Source organism: Aythya ferina (genome assembly GCF_964211825.1).
Source record: "Aythya ferina genome assembly, chromosome: 4".
Classification (NCBI taxonomy): domain Eukaryota; kingdom Metazoa; phylum Chordata; class Aves; order Anseriformes; family Anatidae; genus Aythya; species Aythya ferina.
This window is the reverse complement of record NC_140300.1, coordinates 36785378-36807324: the sequence shown is the minus strand read 5'-3', so window position 1 is coordinate 36807324 and position 21947 is coordinate 36785378. Positions and strand designations below refer to the sequence as shown.

Genomic DNA, 21947 nt, shown 5'->3' with positions numbered 1-21947 from the left:
CCTCGTCTCTTTCCACAATATCTTTGTATTAGTAAGACTATGCAATTCTCTAAGTTACTGATTCTCTAAGGTACTGATAAAGTTCTTGCTTTGACAAACTCTTGGTTTTCAGTCCCACAGAATCTTGTTTATTTCATCCTAATTTGGCCAAATATCTATTGGTTATAAAGTAACTGTACCAGGAGTTATGTTAAAAAGGAGAGGGAGAAAAAAAAAGAAAAAAAAAAAAAAGGTATTTTCTCTTTTTCTATCTAAACCAATGAAATTATCTAACAGAGATAGGACATTCTTCTAACAGCAATTAAAATCACAGAGGTCTTTCTTTTTCTTCTCTCTTTTTCTTCTCTTCAAACCCAAGGGCTACAAACACAAGGACCACTGCCTGCTGAGGCTTGTATTTGGCTATTTGTCTGCTATAGAACATGCTACTTGCAACCCATAGTAATAAAGCAAATTCTAGCTTTAAAACTGGTATTCTGAATGGTTGATTTCATGCTATACAGGCTATATGAAGACAGAGTTGAAGATAAATTTGCAGATAACTGTTCAATCTCATTTCTGCAGCAATTCAATCTGGGGATAAGTACCAAGTAATTTTGAAATATAGAATCATTAAGGTTGGAAGAGACCTTCAAGTTCACCTGGTCCAACCTCACCCTACTACCAATGTCACCCACCAAATCAAGTCCCTAAGCACCAGGTCCAACCTTTCTTTAAACAACCCTAGGGACGGTGACTCCACCACTTCCCTGGGCAACCCGTTCCATATATTTTATTCTAAATCTCCTGGATCTCCTGGAGCTGGAATCCTACTTTCATTTGTACTAGAATAGAATATGTCAATCTATTCACTTAGCAATACTAGAAACATAAATGATTCCTTACCCGTTAAACTGGCATCACAACAGTTCTTTGTATTCAGTCTCTGACCTGAATGGAACATATGAGAGAACAGCATATGCGAGTGTGATGTGCTAGAGAAATTCAGTATTGGACTAGTACATTGGGCATAGTTGTCATGACAAAGAAAGAATTAACTTCTGGTTAACCAGCAACTAAGCACCATATTGAAAAAAATATATTTTGCATGTTTGTGTTCTCTTCATCATACCATTATTCTGAGGTTCAGAGAGTTAACTTAAATCACACGGTTCCTCTAGGGGCCACTTGGATCTCCAGCAATTTGTGGTCTGGCTTTTTAAAGGACTGAAGACCAGTAGATATAACTAAGTCAAAAGTATTTGCATTCTGAATGCAGAAATGATGACCTAAAATTCTGCCTTCGCTAAAATGGCATGAGCCAAACTCAGCAGCCAGCTATTTCAGATCTGAAGACCTAAAAAAAAGAGAGAGAGGAAAAATAGAGAAGACTACCTCTCAGCAAAAGCTTTATTTACAGTAACTTGTATCTGACTGCTTGGGCAAGCAACAATGCCAACAACTGAGGGAATGTGGAGTCAAAGTCATCCTTTTGCATGTATACAAAGTGAAATGGAGGGCAGCATTTACAGTTAGGAAAGGTGTATGTGCTCAGCAGCTGTTTTCCCCCTACTCACTGGGCTATAACCAGATGTGGAGAAAGTATATATTGTTTATTTATATTGCATTTGTACTCAAACAACTGTTGTCTCTCCTACAGAAGAGACATGTGACCTGACTGTCCAGAAGGCCAGATTTGGCTGAAAGGTCATAAGCAAGACCTGGCATGCCTAAAAATTCAGATCCTGCATGCCTCAGACCAGATTTCTAAAAGCAGTGGAAATCTTATAGTTCAAGCCTCAATCATTCTGAGCCTCAGATTCTCATTCAAGAATGTGAATAGCAACATAATAATGAATAGATATGGAACATGTACAGCAATAGAAACCATGGAAATTCAGAGCAAAATATAATTTAGTATCTTCATCAACCTGAATGAAAAGATTGAACAGCAACCATCCTGTGATCTTTGTTTCATTAGATGAGATACTGAATTTGTAGTAAAATTTAGCAAGATATAGCATAATTAAAGAGCATACCATACATCTTAAACACCAGAGATGATGCAGCTGGAGAGCAACTTTAATTCTTAATTATGATCATTTCTAATATTTTAGTGGTTGAATGTATTCATTTAGCAGAAAGTTTGGGGATATTTCTGAGAGGGAAAGGAGCTATTTTAATAATTCGCATCCATATAGATGCACTCGTGATGCTTCTGCTTACCTCAGCTTCTTAGCATACCCCTCTCTTGATTTCTTTTCTTCTTTCTCTTTCTTTCCAGTGTTTTTCCAGACTCCTCCTTTTCTTCCAAAGCTTTCACTTTTCAGTCCTGGTAACCTGTAGTGAACACAAGTAAAACAAAAATGGAATCACTTTTAAAATAAACAACCACAGTGACTTTTTTTTTTTTTTTCCTCCAGGAAAACACAAGTAAACCAGAGATTGAGGGAGTTCATCTAATAGTACCAGCTCTTTTTATCTACTTTTTATTTCAGTCTATAAAACGGTATTATGGATGGAAGGAGATAACTTAAATGACAGAGAGTTCTTGATATAAAGCCTTTTTCTTCCTTTTGTAGCAACCCCTCAGAGAAACAATAAGTGAGGCAAAAAGATAGAGATTTTGTTTTACAAAGTCACTAAAGTTCAACTTACAAAAAACACTTGTTCAGTTATGTAGTACAGCACTCCTCCAGAGAAAGCAGAAACAAGACGAGACAGCTCCTAGTTTACAATAATGTCACTGAAAATAGGAATTATTTTGTAGCTTTTATGTTTCCTGGGCCTAACCAAATGTCTCTAACTTCCAATTTCATTTGTAATGTGCACTGGATCAGTCCCCTTTCTCCTTTTCTTTCCCTTGACAAGCACTAATTGTTTGTATTTCACACATTCCTGAAGGACACACATTCTTTTAACAGCTGAAAGGAGACATGTATTTCAAGCTGGGGTGAGAGGAGGAAAACATTTAGGTTATTAGCCCCAAAACACTTGGAAGGCCAGAGTCAGTAACACAATCATGCTGATAATAAGCAGAGATCATGGCAAAAGGGAACAGAGGACAGCAATTTGCCAAATCCCCAACTCCATCCACCCAGCAGCTGTTCTGGAAACCCACTGTAACAATTTTATAGCCATTTCTGTAGGTGCCAAATGGTGTTTAATAAATATAAATAAATTTATTGAAGAAGAAGCTTGTACATAAACTCTGTTAGATTTTCAGTCATATTTTCTGCCAGGCCAATTTCTGATGTTACTTCAGAAAATTCACTAATTCCACTGCACACTATAGACCTCTCCAAACCTTAAGCTATATTTATCCTTTACAGAGTCAACTTGGGACAGCAGAATTATTATAAGGCAAGAATGAAGCCATGATGACTAGAAAATAACATTAAAATCATATTCTTGAAACACAAGTGTCACCACTGACATAATTAATTTAATTTCAGATTAGACTGAAATTCCTGTTTATTGTATTTGCTCCAAAGATGTTGGTTTTAAAAGCAAAGAGCAAGTAGGTGGTACGTTGTAAATGCATCATTGCAAGAGAACCAGACATTTTATATAGTAGTCATTGTGAATTACTGAATTCAAGCAAATGGCTATTCCTTCTCATTAAATAGGCCAAATCCAGAAAGTCTTGAGCACCCATAACTTCTGGAAACTGTGGATGCTTGAACTGTTCCCTATTTGGCTTGCTCTCCTTTGAGTCCTTTGCTGAGTGTCCTCAGTCTCAAGTGAAGCAATCAATTGATGCTGCTCGGGAGCAGCACTAGGGTTCCCAATAGTTGAATTTATAGAAAAGGCAACATTCGCACAGAGTATATGAATGATTAGACAGCATTTGGAAAGTTCAGTGCAGTTTTATATTTAGTGTTAGAGGCGTCATTGCAAAAGCCCCATTTGTTGAATGAAGGAAGCCTGGCTCTAATAATAACAAAATAAAGCATTTGCTACTTAGCTTACATCTAGGTGCAATCAAATTTTTAACATCAGCTTTCTATAATAATACTGTATGGCATACAATAAATATAGCAAGAGATAGTTATGCAATTATAAGTATCTATATATTTGTATTTTGTTTGAACCACCGCAACAACTCTTCATGTTCACGCCAATAATATTCAATTAGCTCTAATGAGTGTAAGTTTTAATGCTTAACCCAATGCCTCTCTAAGGATAAGCTTGCAAGGAGGTGTAGCTACTAGCTGGTAATATATAACACCATCTGATTAGGAGAAATTATTTTCAAAACATATCTGCCATAAAAAGCTAAAATGAAGGGTAAAGTGACAGAACAACTGCTGCTAAATTCTATTTTCAGCATTGTAATTGGGATAATATACCATAATTTATTTTAATGAGTTACAATTAAGAAATGGTTTCTAGGGTTGCATGTAATTTCTTTCAATTATTAGTTATTAGTTGTTCATGCATAAATGTGTTTTAATATTGGCTTATCTGAGCTATACTAGGTGATTAAAGCTGTTCAGTATATTAACTTTTCGTTTGCAGAGTTGTACATTGCAGGGGCAATTCTAGCACAAGACATAAGAAAGAGATCACAGTGACACTTGGGAGAAATATTTCTTAAGTATTACGAAAAAATATGTAAAGCAATATGGGAAAGGTGTCAGAGAAAATCCTGATATGGTTAACACTGAATTTTGCTTTATCTAACTGCAGCTACAGTCTAATGGCCCCTGTCTTAATAAAATATTTAAGTTAACCTGGTTGCAGAGTGAGTTATTATACTACATATTCTTTCACTTTATTAGGATAAAGAAATATTATCATGGGAGGCTACGCTAACAAGCCTAGACATTGCTTGTATTGTTAAAGAACAGGTTTACATCTCAGAGGAGTGTAAAGACCTAGAGAAACTGGAACCTTTTTAACTGAAAAAACATTCTACTTATCTTATAGAAAGCAGTCTATTTTGTACTAAGAAGAATGGCTTGTAACAACAAACAGCCTCTCTGTTATCAGTCATTCTCATATAACACAATATTCATTGTGCTTGCTGTTAACTGAGGGGGAAAAAAAAAAAAAAGGCACTGAACAATTCTTTTCAGAAGACAAACATTAACCTGACCTGAGAACAGTGCATCTTAACCTCATCAGTATGACTCTTATGGGAACCAATGCACCTACTTACATATTCATTCATAGAAAAGTTCATAACTACGTTATGATAAGAGATCATGGCATAGAGAAAATTCTTTTTTTTTTTTTTTTTTGATTTGCAGTATTCTGTCAGATTATATTTATATTCTTTAGGGCTTTATGCATCCAGAAATTTAAGAATAATGAATAAATCTTTGAAGATTTGCTTTGTAGTTCATTAAAATTAAGTAAAACTACTTTAAGAAATATTGGTATTTCTAACCACTGTGCGTATGTAGTTTTTGCTGAATTTTAAACCACATTTCTTATTCCAGTCATGTTTAGCCATCAAAACAATAATACCTAACTATAGTTAATAATTATCTCAACTATCATTCAGGACATTAAGTAACACATCATGATTTACAAACCCCTCTTAATTTCAAATAGTCTTTATGGCAGTTGGTTAATAAATAAATGTCACACAGTCTTAAATATTTATAAAATGTAGATTTCTTTAATTTGTAGAGGTTAGACCAAAAAACAAAAAAATTGAAAGTGTGGGGAAGGATTAAAAAAAACAATTACTATGGAACAAATTCAGTCCAAAAATATGGGGTCAAATTTTACTATGATCATTGGACTCTATTTGAATAATGCAATAGTGTTCCTTATCTGTTAGATTCAGTAGCCTCTTGGCTAGAACTTTTTGAGTTTTGAACTCTTTAAGGTTTTGAACTCTCTGAATTCCTTATAACAGTTTAGCATTTTTGCCTAGGACGATCTTCCTGGTGACAGCTTATGTGAAACAATAGCTACTCTGTTGCCTTTATAGTAGAAAGGCGCTGAAAAAGTACATTAAATTTCATTTGCTGCAGCATACCACCTTTTTCTCTTGTAGAAATGCATTCACTCTTTGCACTCTCAAGTAAGGAAGGTTTTTTTTTGTTTGTTTTTTTGTTGTTTTTTTTTTTTTTGTTTGTTTGTTTGTTTTGTTTTTTTTTTTTTTGTTGTTTTTTTTTTGTTTTTTTTTTTTTTTTTTTCTTTAAGGAAGGAGGAGATAATTCCCAAGAAGTTTCTCAAGCTCTGCTAATTTTCAAGGAGAAAGAATTTTGAAATGGAAAACAGTTACTAATCATACAGTTGGAGGTTGATTTGAATCCTAACCATACATCAGACTTAAAAAAAAAAAAAAAAAAAAAAAGAAAAAAAAAGAGAGAAAGTACTTTGTGAACGAGAATGAGAGGCATGAGATCATGTATGGAAAGGAACAAGGGGACCTTTCCCTGTAAGTTTTTTTTTTTTTCTAGAACATTCTCAGGCATTACTTTTGGTTTGCTGGAAGATCTCCCTCTACCCAGGAAGCTAGTTGCACCATTACCCCATTTCAGTAGGTCCTGACCAGACTGCTCCTTTAAACTCCGCTGAAAGGCTTGGTACTTGAATCATTTTTAACTATCAGACGAATTGAACAAAAAATAAGAAGCTAGGGCATATTTCATTTTACTGTCTCTAAACAAATTAAGTTTTGTCTGGAAAAGACTGCTGTGATCAGCACGAAGGTTTTATGCTTGCTATTTCTCAGGATGTCGAGGATGGGTTTCCATGAGGATTCGTTGTTACTTGTTTTTTCCTTGCAATCAAGCAAAGCCTATTTTGTACAGATACAAGGTTGACTAAATCCCTCTTAGACAGCAACACAGAGTACATGAGCAACACAGCACAAGGAGTATTACAGTCTGCATAATAAATTTATTGAGGCCTTTATTTTCCTGTACATTTAAATCTTTTCTTCTCCCGCTTGAAGATTATATTCATCCTGAAACATTACCCTTCAAGTGTTAAAATGACAAGTGCTGATGAAGGTAAAGCTGATCAGCTGCAAGACTCCCACTGCTGAACATTATAAAGTTTCTGTTGTTCAAACAGCTCAGTTAATTATCCAAATGTGAAGGATATCAGGAGGGGACCTGCTGAGCTTTACAGCTGACTTCCAAGGAATTATCCATAATAGAGCTGTTATAAGAAAATTGTGACAGACCCAACGTACAGGGACCTCTGCTTACCTCTCTTGAGGATTTGTGCAGGACCTTATAATCAAACAGGGAGTTAGGAATTTCCTCAGAATCAAAGGAAAGCTATATTTTGTGGGGGAAAAGCAGTGCAATCAGCCTCTCAGTGTTTTATCACATAAACCCAGAGAGGATTCCAGAGTCACACATGTTAATTGACTGCTGTAAAGATGACTGCTATTCCTCTGTTGCCAGTGACTACTTTCTCAAATTTAGGTTCTTAAAATGACTATCATGGCCTGTCCATAGTTAAAAATACAGTTCTGGCTGTCTCTATGCACATTTTTTTTTGAAAAGCCATATGATCTCTTTCAATAAACACTCATAATGGGTGTTCAACTGCCTGTAAATATTTTACTCTGTTATAGTCAACATTTGTGCACCTGGCACAAACAATCCCACAGCAAAAAAAGTCAGAGCGAGGAAGCTCCAGTGAATATTGAAGAGTATGAAAGAAAGAGTAATATTGAGGTGAATTGGGTAAACATGGAATCTGCTAGAAACAGTCCCTAAAAAACTCAAACCTTTGATAAATCCACACACACTTGCTGATACTGCAACAGCTATGACTCTTGACTCTCTATTTCATGACCATAGTCAGTTGGTCTAAAACAAAAGATCTCTCTGTTCCCTCTCTTTTTCAGTCTTCCCTCCCAGAAACCATAATTTGTGTACATAGCACAATGCTGTACAATGCTAGATAGCCCAGGGACTGAAAGCAGAATAGTAATATCATCTCATCTCACTTAGCAAGGACAATATGCCTTTTTGTTTTGTAGTGTTCCCAATATGCACTCATCAGTATAGCTGCATGGTATTGCATTCACCTGTGTCGGCATTCCCTGGCTAGAAAAAATGGCATAGCCTTGTGATTAAGTTTTGCAAGAAGAAACTGAAAGCGTCAAGGAAGGTCCTAGTGAGGAGTGAATACTTGAAAACTAACAGAGTCAGATTATCCAAAGTAAATAGTTAATATTCCATGTCATGCAGAGGGAAATAATACTATTACCTTTTCTTACACTTAAGCTCACTGTTACAATTAAATAAATCTTTATGAGACACCTATCACCATAGCATCTAGATGCCATCAATTCATAATTTCTACACATTCTTTTTTTTTTTTTTTTCCAGAAATAAAGTATCTCTCTGTGAAATGTTATTTAACTTTAGTATAAGTTCTAAGTAGGTGAACCTAACAGCTTCTATAAAATGATGTGGAGCAGAATGAGTGATTTTGGGTTTGATAATATCAGTGAAAGTTATGCCCTGCACTTATTACTACAAAGTCATAAGTGGGACGGTATAATAATGGAATACTAATGGAAACCACATTTCCATAATTGAGATAATCCATATTCTGTAGTACCACAGGTTAATTTGCAAAATTAATTTGATGTGATAAATGGGTATAAAGTTGTAAGGCAACTATTCAAAGCCAAAATCACTGAGAAGTTTCTCTGCTATAACCATTCAATTTATTATTTTTCTTCCTTCTTTCTGTCTATACTTTTTTTTCAGACTAGGTGATTGAAAACTATATAGATTTTGTTACCAAATCCTTCAGTGGTAAGATTAGAAAAAGGACATCATTATCCTGGCCACAAGCTGGTTTAGCTATACTAATTCCAGCATGGCCACTTGTGTCAGGCACATCATCTTTCACTGAATCTTGGGTCATGGACCTTGACTCAAGAATCAGCACAAGGTTCAACATAAGCATTGATGGTGTTGCCTGTAGAAGTCTTATGCTAAATCTAAGAATTTAGTGGAGTTCTGACATTTGATAAATTCTTCCCAGTCTGCTGTCCCATTCTAATTTTACTGCTTTCATTTACTCATTGTATTCTGTATACTTCTGCTTCTCCTGACAAAAATTCAATCATGCAAATGATCATATTCCCCACCAGGACAGATAATTACCTCCAGATGACCTCCAGAAAAAGAGTCTCAGATTAAGCCAAATCCAAGCATCATCAGTGAAATGCATCAGAATTTGGTAGGCTGTGCTGAATACTGCAAACCTCAGAAGCCACAGTACCACTGTTCCCTTACATAAACATATGCTTACATCTACTTTTGAACACAATTTGGTAAAATAGCGTAACACGAATAGGATAGTGACACATCAAAACACAAACACAAGAGTTTGGCTCAACTCTTTCTGTTTCTAAAACAGTTTAATCTGACTCAAAACTCTACCTCTACCTCAGAGTAACAGATTCACTAACCTGCTGACATGGCAACTCCTCCCTTATCTGTGGTCTCATCACAGATCAATGATGAGAAGGAGACACAGGTCTCCAGCCAAGCCATTGCTGAGCACACCTCTAACTATTACCACGCATCTGCATCCCCATAATGACAGGCCCAATGTATTTATCTTATTTTCATAAATTAAATTGTTGAGAGCAGGTCTACCTCTTTCAGCCCACAGCTCGACTGTCAGCTTGACTGACTGCAAGTTCTCTTCTTACAGAAAGCCCCTCAAGAATAATTGCAACAGCATGGCAAACGGTTTTAAAGCAGTGACTTGTCTAGCAATAATTCCCCTTGTGCTCATGTTTATATTCTTATAGGAGTACTTTCCTTTGCTTACAGCAGTCTCTTAAAGGCTTCAGTACTGCTTAACCTTACAAAGTTCCCAGCTGCTTGTCTCTTCTTGCTGTATCAATTTCACTCACTACTTTTTTGTTGTTTTTTAATTTAGTCCTAGCAAATACCTGCCTTCCTTGTCCTATGAAATTCTGAAATTATACCTTCTTTTTTTTTCTTTTTTTTTTTTTTTTAATAGAACCCCCTCTTGCCTTCAGTGATATGCTTAGCTTACTGCTTTCCTCTTATCAACCCATTCATGTCATGTAACTCAAGATGGTTGCAGTGCTGTTTTTGTGACCATGAAATTAAACTTATTCTAACAGGAATGTATGCAAAGTCATTAGCATTTTCAGCAAATACATCTTTCTTTTTGCTCCTTTTCTAGAAGTAAAATTCTTTATTGTAATCTGCTCCCTCTGAACTATTATTAAAACATCTCATTTTCAGGCATCTGTGTAAGTAAACAGGATCTTCTGAAGCAACGGACAAGGTTTTTCATGAGAAAGAATTGTATGGCTGGTATATTTCCCAAGAGACCACACAAATTATTTCTAAAATACACCCGGTATCCACCATCAAGGAGAATAAAAATCTAGCAGTTTCTCATGAAACAAGGTCTCTTGAGGGCCAGCTCTCAGGGCTGCCTCTCTGCTGTCTAGCTAGTTTTTCATACTAAATTCCTGAAACTGAAATTGATTTTAATCAACTTTTTTTCAACTCATTCCACATTCACTCACTCTCTATTTTTATTTATTTATATTTTAAAGTCCAGTGGTTTTGAGATATTGCCTTTCACATTTATAACCTCAAGGGCATTTGAAGTTCTGATGACATTGTGATCACTAGACTTTAGATGACTCTCAACTTTTCTCTTATTTATCATCCTTGTCTTATTTCCCAGCAATATTAGGAGTAAGTATAAAATAGCCTGTACTTTTACTGGATAGTCCACAAAATGTATCAGAACAGAGTTGTTGTATTACCTCCAGGAAGCGATACCCTTTCTTATCAATTCCATAATTGCCAGCCCAGTCAATATTAACTAATTGAATTTCCAATGATTAATGATCTATCCTTTTTATAGGCTTTCCTTATCTTCTTCTTCTTTCTAAGTCTTGCCTAGGAGGCCTATACCAATTTTCAGTGATTTTTAGGTTTTAATTTGCCTATCTTTCATCTCCATCTAAACTGTCCCTACTCGGGTGTCTAAACTACATATGCCATTTATTTCTTTTAGTCAAGTATTATTTCTTTTAGTCAAGTAAGGTTTAGTCAAGTAAGTCAAGACATATTGCCATATGTCTTTCTGTCCTGCTGTGTCTATGTCTTTTACTACATATATTTATCAAGGAATTACAGTCTTTATTACATTTCTTGAGACATATGTATAAAATGGATATTAGGACATGTTTAGGTACTTAATTAACATTCTACTTACATAGAGGTGTACTCTTATCAGAAAGCTGGCGTACATTCCTAAGTGTCACAAAAAAAAAGTACTCTAAAAATGTGTGTGCTCTTGAATAAATGAAGTATTTCAAAATGCATGGTTTTACTAGATAGTCTCAGACAAATGAAGGCACTTATTATTCAATAAAAGCTGTAGATGGTCTTCTGATCTGAAAAATCTGACACTACAGTGACTAATATAAGGGTGTTGTATTTGAAAACAGTGGTTTCAACAGGTTTGTGCCTCAGTTTATTTGGGTGCATAATGGGGTTGAGAAAACTTTTCTACTTCACCTGTAATGTTACATCTATAATTGCCCTAAAATATTGAAGATATTTCTACATGACAGCAGTGCTATTTAAAGAGCCAATGACTAATATAAATAAAGTAGTAGCTGTTATAATTTTGAATGATTACACCTTAATCAGATGTAGCAGCTGGAAATATCTGACCACATCATGTGTTTACACTACTTAGTCCTAATTTTACCTAACGGCATGAAACAAGACCAAGCCATAGGCAAAGACTTCTTTATCTATGAAAAATTCCATTTCATTCACAAGGCCAAAACGTGAAAGGAGACGGACATTAAGTTTGTGCTGCCATACATGCAGCAAGCACCCTCCGTGGTCACCCTCATTGTCTCCTTAGTGCTGCATCTGGACTACTTCAATCAATTAATTGGTTCATTTTAACATGTGAAACTCAAGCAATACAGAAACCTGAAATCTTGAGACTACAGGTTTGCCTCTGATAGAAATCTTTTGAACGTCACTAGAAGATTTAGTGTTACTTACCTGAGCCACTTACGTAGCGTCACACAATGATACCTTGATTTGTTTAGCTGAAAGCTTTGATACTATTTTTATATCTATCACCTTGGAAACAAAATGTGAAGGGGGGTTGTTCCCTATAAAACGGGAGAAGTGCTGGATTTATAGCCTTGAAGGCTGACATGCCATTCACAGTCATTGACATGTACAGTTCAGCAGTAAAATCCTGGAGCTTTCTTTTACTGTTCTGACAAGACACCTCACTCCTGATCTGGAAAGAAATTACAGACAGTGCCACACAGATCTTCCCACACACACCATAATGTCTTCCCAAGGAGAGTGATACTATCTGTGCTCTTTTATTGTAGTTTTTGTGACGTAGGTAAGACCACTAGTTCATACTTGTTAAAGTAATTGGTCAAAATGTAAGTTTAACAGTTCCGCTATAAAGACTCTCTATTAGATTTGCTATAAATTAAATGTTCTAGAATAAATCTAATGCTGGCATATCAAAATTCCATATATGGCTCTGCTTTCACCATCAAATATGATGGTAACAGGAAAAAAATATCTGGTAATTATGCACATCATCATTAGATTCAGACTGACAACCACATTTTAAGATATATTCAGTCCCCAAAACTCAAGCATTTTATTTTGAAATCATTTTAATGGCTAATATTATTTAACAGAGAGATGTCTGCAAGGTTTGCTTCTATACCTTCTTTACAGTACATAGCAGGAGAGTAAATACAGACATGCAGAAAGGGGAGGAGTCATCCCACAAGATTTTGTGCTGTGCAATTGGATAGGCTGAACCTAAGGGCTTGCTAAATTGCCAGGGAAGTCTCACCTCAGAGCTTTTAATGGAGATTTTTCACTTCTTCCTTCTGTTGATGCAGCAATGAAAACAAGGCACTGTTAGATTCATCCTTTGCCAGCCTTGGACACATATTCAGTTACTTGCAGTGAACAATCTGAAACATAAAACAGCCTTAAGTTTTAAATGGAGTGCTAGATCAGCCCTTATAGAAATAGTAAGAGGCTAAAAGAAGCACAAAGATTAACTAAAAAAAAACTTTTGCATATAGATCACTGAGTTGTCTTTTAAATACTCACCTCACAACAGAGTATATTGCCTTCATAAATATTTAATACAATGGAGGACATATGAAGTCTTCAGTGTTTAAACAGTGCCATCAGTAGCATTTCCAGTTTTTTAAAAATATAATACTAATACAGGAATATTTATTGAAACTTCTGTGAACAGCTAGACTGTTAGCAGCCCTTGCATACATATATTTCTCTTCATAACCTGAAATTAGTGTGCAAAAATAAGCAAACTGCTTTTTGGCTTGACATTTTTGATTGGTCAAAAATATTCTCAAACTTGAGTTGAGCTGACTATTAGGAGCAATTGCAAAAGAGTATAGAATAGTGATTGGGATCCCCTTGAGCATATAAACACAGACCAGTCTGAGTACATGATACACTCTGGAATGAGGTGTATTGCACTGCAGAACATTTGTTGCCAGGTTAGATCATTTTTACTGACACATACAGTTAAGTAACAGGAGACGTGATTAGTGCTCTAATAATCCAGCTGCCCTAAAGTAAAGCAACAAAAAAAAGAGTAGACTAGCTGCAGACCCAAATTTTGGAGATGATTTGAAAAGGTATTTAGTTCCTTTAGTGGATCAAAACCTGTGTTATATGTCAAAAATCACTCACAAATATCACACATATATCAAGTAGTCACTGTATTAACGGGACTAACATGCCCTTTTTTTCTATGCTAAAACACTTTTTTATCCCCTAAGACCCACCAGAATGATGAAATTCATGCAAAAGTACTTGTTACTAAACACTTATATTTGCAGACAGCAATCCATGCAGTTCTGGAGGCCTCGCAGCAAGTTAATGAGGTTTGAGTATTCAATAACAGATAAAACTGACCCAGAGAAACAACAGAGCTGTCAGGCTGTCATTTCTAACAGACAGCATAATGAAACCTGTAACAGAGGGCAGTTAAGAATAAACGCACAATAATGATCTGGTTGGAAATAACAATCTACAATCATTTCCCTTATTTAAGGATAGCCCTTCCTAACTCAGTGAATTGTTTATGTATTTATTTATTTGACAGCTATGCAGCAAACCAGTAACCGCATGGAATAAATGTGTATGTATTGTAGCATTTTTGCAGGCCATCATTTCATTTTAAAGACAAATTCTCCAGGAGAATAATTAAACTCCACGCAATTCAAGTATTACAGGAACAGTAGGTCTTGCAGGGCTGAACTATATTTAAATATATACTGTTTGAATTTTGACCTCAGTGCTCCCAATTGGAAGATGACAAAAAATAAAAGTACATAATTGTTGAATATCAAATCTATTGTTTGGATCTACTCTGGACACACAAAAAAATTGGCTGTTCATTAGAGAGAAGATGTGGAAATTGCTCTCCATCAGAAATGAGCTTGCCTTCAAGAATCTGAGTCTAGGGGAAGAAATGAAACTGAACTCTTCCTCCCCCAAAAGGACAATCTGTGTACTTTTCCTCAGGTGTGCCTAGCATTAAGCAAACGTTCCAGTGGGTCCTGAGGCATCAGCTCCCCTATCATGTCTCTATGTGCTTCTAATGAACCCAGAATCCAGACCACCTCAGACAGTGGCAAAGCCTAGGTGTAGGTTTCCGAGCCCCCTTCTCTGGAGGAAATGTAGAGGGGCAGGCCCTGAACACAGAGAAACTGGGAGTGGCTGAAGCAGAACCTACTGGTTGCTTCTACGTAGTGACAGTCATTATAAATATCCAGCATTTAATGTTCTGGGGGCTTTTATGCTCTCTTTCTCTTATTCAGCATACATTTGCAACAAAAGAAAATGAATAGAAGCGGTTACAGCATTAATCTAATCATTTCTTGCAGTAAATAGATATTACCAATTCCATTTTTTCACCACAGACTGTTAGTAGCTCACATCACTGACAATAGATAATAATGCCCTTCAGCTCTGCTATAAACTAAGAAGCCATCTTTGTACAGCCTAATTCCTACAACACAATTAAATCATGGAGAGACAATACTTAATGTAACAGAGCTACATATTTAGTTGAAAGCTAATTCTTCTAGTGCATAACATAAGAAGTACATTCAGACATTTTCAAAGCAAGATGCAGTCCTCTAGTCCCTCAGCTTTCACTGGAGTGAATGAAAGACATGTGGACTATAACTGAGTACCAGAACTGTGTGAAGGTATCATAACTTACAGGGCTCAATATCCTTCTAGGACCATCAATAAAAAGACACCCTTGCTGGTTATTCTCACATTATGTAGAGTCAAATTGGAAATAACAGATTAAAACCATTATCACTTACTAATATTATAATTATGACTTCCTGTAGACTCTGCTTTTAAGAGAAAAGTACAGTTAAAATCTGTTTTAATTTAAATAAGTTATCTGAAAATTAGCTGAGAAATATAGCTAGTCTGCTCAATATTTGTGTGTTCTTTGTACAGTTTTTGTATGTATTATGGCACCTTCTTCCTGGATCCTGTAAGAATGTCAGATTTTATAAGCACTTCCCTACACCTGCAAATATCAGAGATTAGAAAACAGATGTGTGATATCTTTTTATATCTAAGGATGTCTCTGTACTTCCTACTTGGCTTAATGTCAAATATGATATGTAATTAAGATCTTTACTTGTGCACAAAAGTATTTTAGAAAGATGCAGTTTGTTTGGTTTACATTTTTATTTGCATTATTGTTATAAAATATCTATTATGCATAATGGTACGTTCAGCTGAAAAAACAACTCCAACAATTCAGAAATATTAGGTTTGGGATTTGGTATTTTTTTGTTGTTGTTTGTTTATTTTTTGTTTGTTGTTGTTTTGGTTTGGTTTTCTATTATTGGTTCAGACACACACATTCAGGTACATTGGGACTACTGTCAGAAAACTGTTCCCATATCCCTGGAGCATCTCCATAGAGAAGTCATAGAACAGTGTATGCCACTGTTGCCAGAACTAGTCATTGGCTTTCATTTAGCTGAACTGACTTTCCTTTCGATTAAAAATAATAATAATAATAGAATATTGAATTGTAAATATGCACTGGATAAAGGACAGTAATGTCTTCCTACCCACCTCTGACTGGAATCCATACCTTCCTTCACCACATAAAGGAAAAACTTAGCTGACATTTTCCCCTACATATGGGAACATCTGCAGTGTTCCCTTGCTCATCAAACTTTTACATGTAGTAACAACTTTAAAAAAGTGTAGACCTGGGTTTCAGGCTATTGCAAAATGCTAAAATAGCTACTGAGAGTACGAAAAGTCCTTTCCTCCTACCAACAGCTCATGCAATTTGTTAATTAAGGCTACCAAGAATATTTGTGGGTCTAATTTCACTTGTTCTGAAATTGCACATTTAATCTTTGAGCATGTTAAAAATAAAAAAGTACCAAAAAAAAAAATCACAAAAAATGAAGCTGCTAGAAGGAAGATGAATAGGGCCCTCTATTTTCTCTCTCTCCTTTTAATCCAAGGTTTAAAAATACAAAAAAACTTAGATTCATATCCTTCCTCTGTGTGAGATGACCTACCATAGTGATGAAGGATGGGCTTTCTAACTAGACTTTATGCTAGACTAAATCATTCACAAATGCACTGATAGACGTTACTTTGTATGAGCTGCTTCTATTGGATCCCCAAAATGAAAATGCTATAGTCAGGAGCCTAAGAATTTTTCCTAGTAGGAGGCATACGATGGGTAAAAACTGCTGATAAGAGATCTGAAACGTGGTCTTCTATTTCATAGGAGAATATCTTAAGCTATGAGATATTGAGGAAAATGAGGATAAATTATCATTTTCACTCTGGCAGTTTTGTGAATCTAGTCCTTCATTTCCTTGACTTTTATTGCAACTGTTGAAACATTTCTCAATATTTCAAAATACTGTTTCAGCACTGCATTCTCACTGCAGCATTTTGAAAGTGCATTTTTGAGGAACAAATAATGTTCCTCAAATAATGTTCTCAGCTCAACTTCTGAGAGGTTTGATTGCCCTCTACTGTCATTATCTCATATAATGTAAGTCTCCAAAGTTATAGCATATATAATTTGGGGTGCATAGCAGAAGATTATTAAGTGTATTCTTTAAAGCTGACTTGAGAAATGATCAAAGAGTTTTCAGTATTTTTTGAAGGCAGAATGATATTGTTGCAGTAAAAAATAAATAAATAAATAAATTGTCATTCTGATCAAAACACCCCATTTTTTAAAATAATTGCAAAATAAGCAATGAGGCAACATCCTAATTTCATAGCTATTACAAAAAAAAAAAAAAAAAAAAAAAAAAGCCAAAATTATCCTGAAATGCTGTGAAAATGGCATCCACCTCCTAGTAGTAACTGATAAGGTACTGAGTATCACAGGAAATTAATTTTCACTTAACTGAAGAGAACTGTACTCTATCCGTGTTTAGAAAGATATGGAAGTGCTTAACTATAACAACAGAACATGTGGATGTTCTTCCACCAGTATTAGGATCACCTATGTGTCTATGACTATTTTCCTTTGTCCTCTCCTCTTCTCTCCTCTCCTCTCCTCCTTTTCTCTCTGACATATTTTCCATGATATTCATATTCTCCCTTAAATAAAATAGGAATTAACCTTTAGCTCATGCTCAGGGAAAGTTAAATTTCCATGTCTGGAACTGGGCAATTGCACAGTCATGCATGTCTCTTATAAATACAGCATGTCTCAGAGAAGAGAAAATGTCCTATGTGTATGTTTTTGATTTTTTCTTTTTCCCCTGTAAAATAATATTGGTAATGCAACAACAACAACAAAACAAACAAACAAACAAACAAACACACATGCCTTTTAAGATTCCCACTGCAACAGATGATATCATTTCAGGGAAGAAAATAGATTCTTTTAAGGTCTGTAGTTACTTCCTCTTTAATATTGACCTAACTACATTAAGTTCTGGTTGCTACTCCAGGTCTGTAATCGAGGTTGCATCAAGGAGTTAAAGTGTTGGGACCTTTTCTTCTGCCATAATCTTAACACAAAAAGGAGCATTAAAATTCACCAAAGGGCCTTTTACCTTGTTTTGAAAAAATCATTCTTAGAACACTACTGTCACTTTTATTTTAAAATGTCATTTCTAGAAAGGTGAGGAAAAAAACTAATTGTATTGATCTTGGTGTTGGAAATATGAGTGAGCTATGAATGACAGTTTGAGAAATCCAAATCGATATAAAAAGAGAGCTTTAAAGATCATTTAATTGAAGTAGAGTAAGTAGAATCTTACATGGTTTAAAAAATGTCAACAGAAAAGTTACTGTTTTCAGCTCAGTACACATGATAAGACTTCGAGAGTCATAAGCACCTAATACCATCTCAGGAATTTAGTAGTGAGTAAAGATTAAAGCTTACTGTCTCCACAGGGTGCTGAGCTCTTGATTCATGTTTCTTATAACATCAAGTCCGGATTATTGTAATACCCTGTTTGTAGGCGTCTTTGATACAGTGGTTTGCTGTTCACGAGTTTCAACATGCAAAGATTATAACAACTCCAATTCTCAATGGAAAGGAACTGTATCAACATCCTACCAGACTTGATTGCCTTTTTGTCAGATTTAACATTATTTTTGAAACGTGTTACCTATGTGCTTTTGGAGCATTTTTCAACTTTTTTTTTTTTAAATTAACTTGATGATTTCTAATTTTCTCTGCTGCATATTATGGTGACCACTGGATGTGCTCTCAAAATAATGTGGAATATAGTTAGAGAAGCTCTCAGACTGAAATAATATTATAAACTCTACAGAATAAACTTGTTAATGCGTGTTTTACTAGTTCTCTTGCTCCGTGTTCCCGAGTGTCTGGCTGCAGTGAAGATACATTAAAAAGTTGAGTATTAAGTAATTGAGTCTTTTAAATATACCTTAAATATTTGAAAACTATAATTGAATAACGTAGCAGACAATACTTTATGAACCTATACAAAGTAGCTATCCCAGCTATGTATTCTAATACATCAAAGAAATAAGTTAATGAGCTCCTAGTACTACTCAAAATTTCTGAAAAGTCATAGAAATGGGAAGAGGTAATAGGAGATTCGAGAAAAAAAATAATACCAGTTGGTAATAGTGGTACCTTAAAATAAAAAGAAGAGAGTAATCTTTTTAATTATCATTCACTGTATCTATCCATCAAGAAAAGAGTATTAAAAATAAAATCAAATATTTGGGCTTAATTTCAAAGAATTCAGCACTCCCATAGCTAATGTGAATTTCATTACAAAGTCTTATAGTTAAATAGAAAACAAAAATTGAGTAAGTAGTAACCAAATCAACATGGACTGTAATTCTAGCTCCAAAAAGAAAGAAATATATACAACAAGAATGAGAAAAAGAACTGAGTAAAATTCACTAGGAAAAAAAAAAAAAAAAAAGTTTATTTAACAATTAATTACACTCTTTCAGTGGATTGAAATGTTACAAAACCAAAAACTGGGAAACTACAGTGTAAGCCTTTTTTTTTCTCTGCTATATATGAAAAATAAGTAGATAAGCAAGAAAAATTTCATATATAATGTCACAGAATTTAATGTCAGTTATCTATAAATATCTGAAGGTATAAACAATTTTGCACATAAATTATTCAGCTTAGTCTATGGGAATGTAATTACATTTTTGCTGAAAATGAAGGGAAAGGAATTATTGTAATCATTGCAAATGTCTCACAAAATGACAGCAGCCTTGCACATTGGAACGGGCAAAATACTAGACACTGTGATGTCTTGAACAGTCTTGTGTTATAAGAATCGATTGAAAATTAATATATAATCCCAGCTCTAGCATCCAAGGTTTTGTTACAGCTCTGAAGTTTCCTGTTCTCAAAAAAAAGACTTATCTCTCCAAAGCAACCTGAAATATTTTCCTAAGTAGTACGGAGTATTGCAGGTATTAAAAATTGTAATATTGTTGAGATTTTTTTCTAAGATAAACAAAATCTGACATTAACATGTATCCTTCAGAAACAGAAAAGTTGGAACATTTAAATATCTATTGCTAACCAACAACATCATTTGTGGAGGTATTTTCCTTATAACAGATTTTTTTTTTTTCCTAATGACTCTATTTTCTGTTTTCAGAGTGTATGATATTGGCTAAGATGCCACTGTGCCATTCTGAGGAAAAGAAGACATTGCACTTCTGATTTTTCCTTGGTCTTAATTAAAATGTAGGCATATTTCCAAGACTGCAGGTACTATGAAGAACACGAGGTTTCTTTTCTATTCACACGAATAAGAGCCTATTCCAGTTTGTGAGTCTAACGAGTCTAATGAATCTGTATAAAACTGAAAACTGTGAAGTGCTATTTATATAATATGAAATAATTTGACTATTGAAAACATTTCTAAATATGTACCCACCTGAAAAAAATGCATAAGAAATGAATGTGTTATATTGTTTTGTTTTTATAAGAAAAGCTTCCTTGTCACAATAATCAGCACAAAAAAAGCTTGAATCTTGAGAAATGTTTTTCATACAGCTCATATAAGTTTCATTCTTAACCAAAATATACCTATAAAGCTGTGAATATACAATTAAGATCCACCCAGAAAACAAAATAAAATATTTTATTTTGCATTATGTGTGATGAGAAGGTTGTGGGCCATAACAAGTCATGACATACAAGTCAGATGATTTAGTTCTAGTTTTGTACATATATTTACCTGATTGCCTTACAGCTTCAAGTTTTCTTGGAAAAAGTTCACAATGTTGGTCTCAACCACAAATACTTGATTTTAATTTACAGATAAATACACACTCCTGGGGAGGGAGAGAGTCACATTGTAAATGATTCCTATTAGTTGTTCACAATTGGTGTCATGACATACCAATATAATCTGATAATACACACATAACTACAAATCTCAACTCTTCCACAAACCAAAGGATTATAGTTAAACCAATCTAAAAATGATTTTTAAAAATGTTTTTACTATGTAGTAAATGTATCTATTCCATATGTATCTGCAAACCAAGAACCTAGTGACAGCACCATTGGCTGAGTAGGAAATTATCCACTTCCCTACCTATGGCTGACATGTATGGAAATAACTCTAAAACCTCTGAGAGTATATTAACTGACTAATGTACAGGCAACATGTTAAGAACATTCTGTTTTCTTTAACTTTATCCAGTCAAGAATCTTCATATCCACATTTAGAAAGCTAAGAAGAAAAAGGAACAGGCAAAAAAAACAAACATTACTTAATAATAATAATAATAATAATAATAATAATAATAATAGCAGAATAAAATTTAAAAAAAATGAGAATGAAACTCTATTGAACAATCCTGCATTCTTATTTGTTTTGAATAATATTTATCATTTTAAGTAACCACTAGAATTTAGTATTTTATTCATGACATTTTATTCATTTTATTCATGGCAGCTCATCAGTTGTATCGGAATTAATGGAATCTTAAAGCATAGTCAGCCTGGCCCCACTAAAGTCAACAGCAATGATGCCTTTGGTTCCAGCATTAAGAATTTTACCCCTGAGGTAAAATTTTGCAAGGATCTAAAAATTCTGATGGAACTAGAATAGAAAGGATTGTAAATTGCTAGGTGAGAATGGGTAAAACCAAGAATATCAAACAGAAACAGTAAATGTGACTGTTTTGCTCTTACCTCACTGTCCCTATCTGCACATGTCCTCTCTCTCTCAGTTCATCCCGCTACTAATGGTACCATCATAAAATGAGACAATGAATTCTCTAAGACAGCTTCTGCTTCTATATTATTTGTTTGTAAAAACCTTGATAGAGTGGGACCCTTCTCTTTGGCTGCAGCTCACAGGTACTAGAAAAATACAAATAAGATGACTGTAACTACTGAATTAACATCAACTTTACTACTTCTAAAGC

At 34.7% G+C, this 21947-nt stretch overlaps 1 long non-coding RNA gene across 1 annotated transcript in view; it reads right to left on the bottom strand.

The window, feature by feature from the left end:
- Positions 1-21947, bottom strand: part of LOC311436264 — a 334039-nt gene that overhangs the window by 19607 nt on the left and 292485 nt on the right. The window contains exons 12-13 of the long non-coding RNA XR_014692707.1: positions 12835-12958; positions 2206-2319 (exon numbers count right to left, since the gene is read on the bottom strand). This is a non-coding gene — a long non-coding RNA (uncharacterized lncRNA). The remainder of the gene's footprint in view (positions 1-2205; positions 2320-12834; positions 12959-21947) is intronic.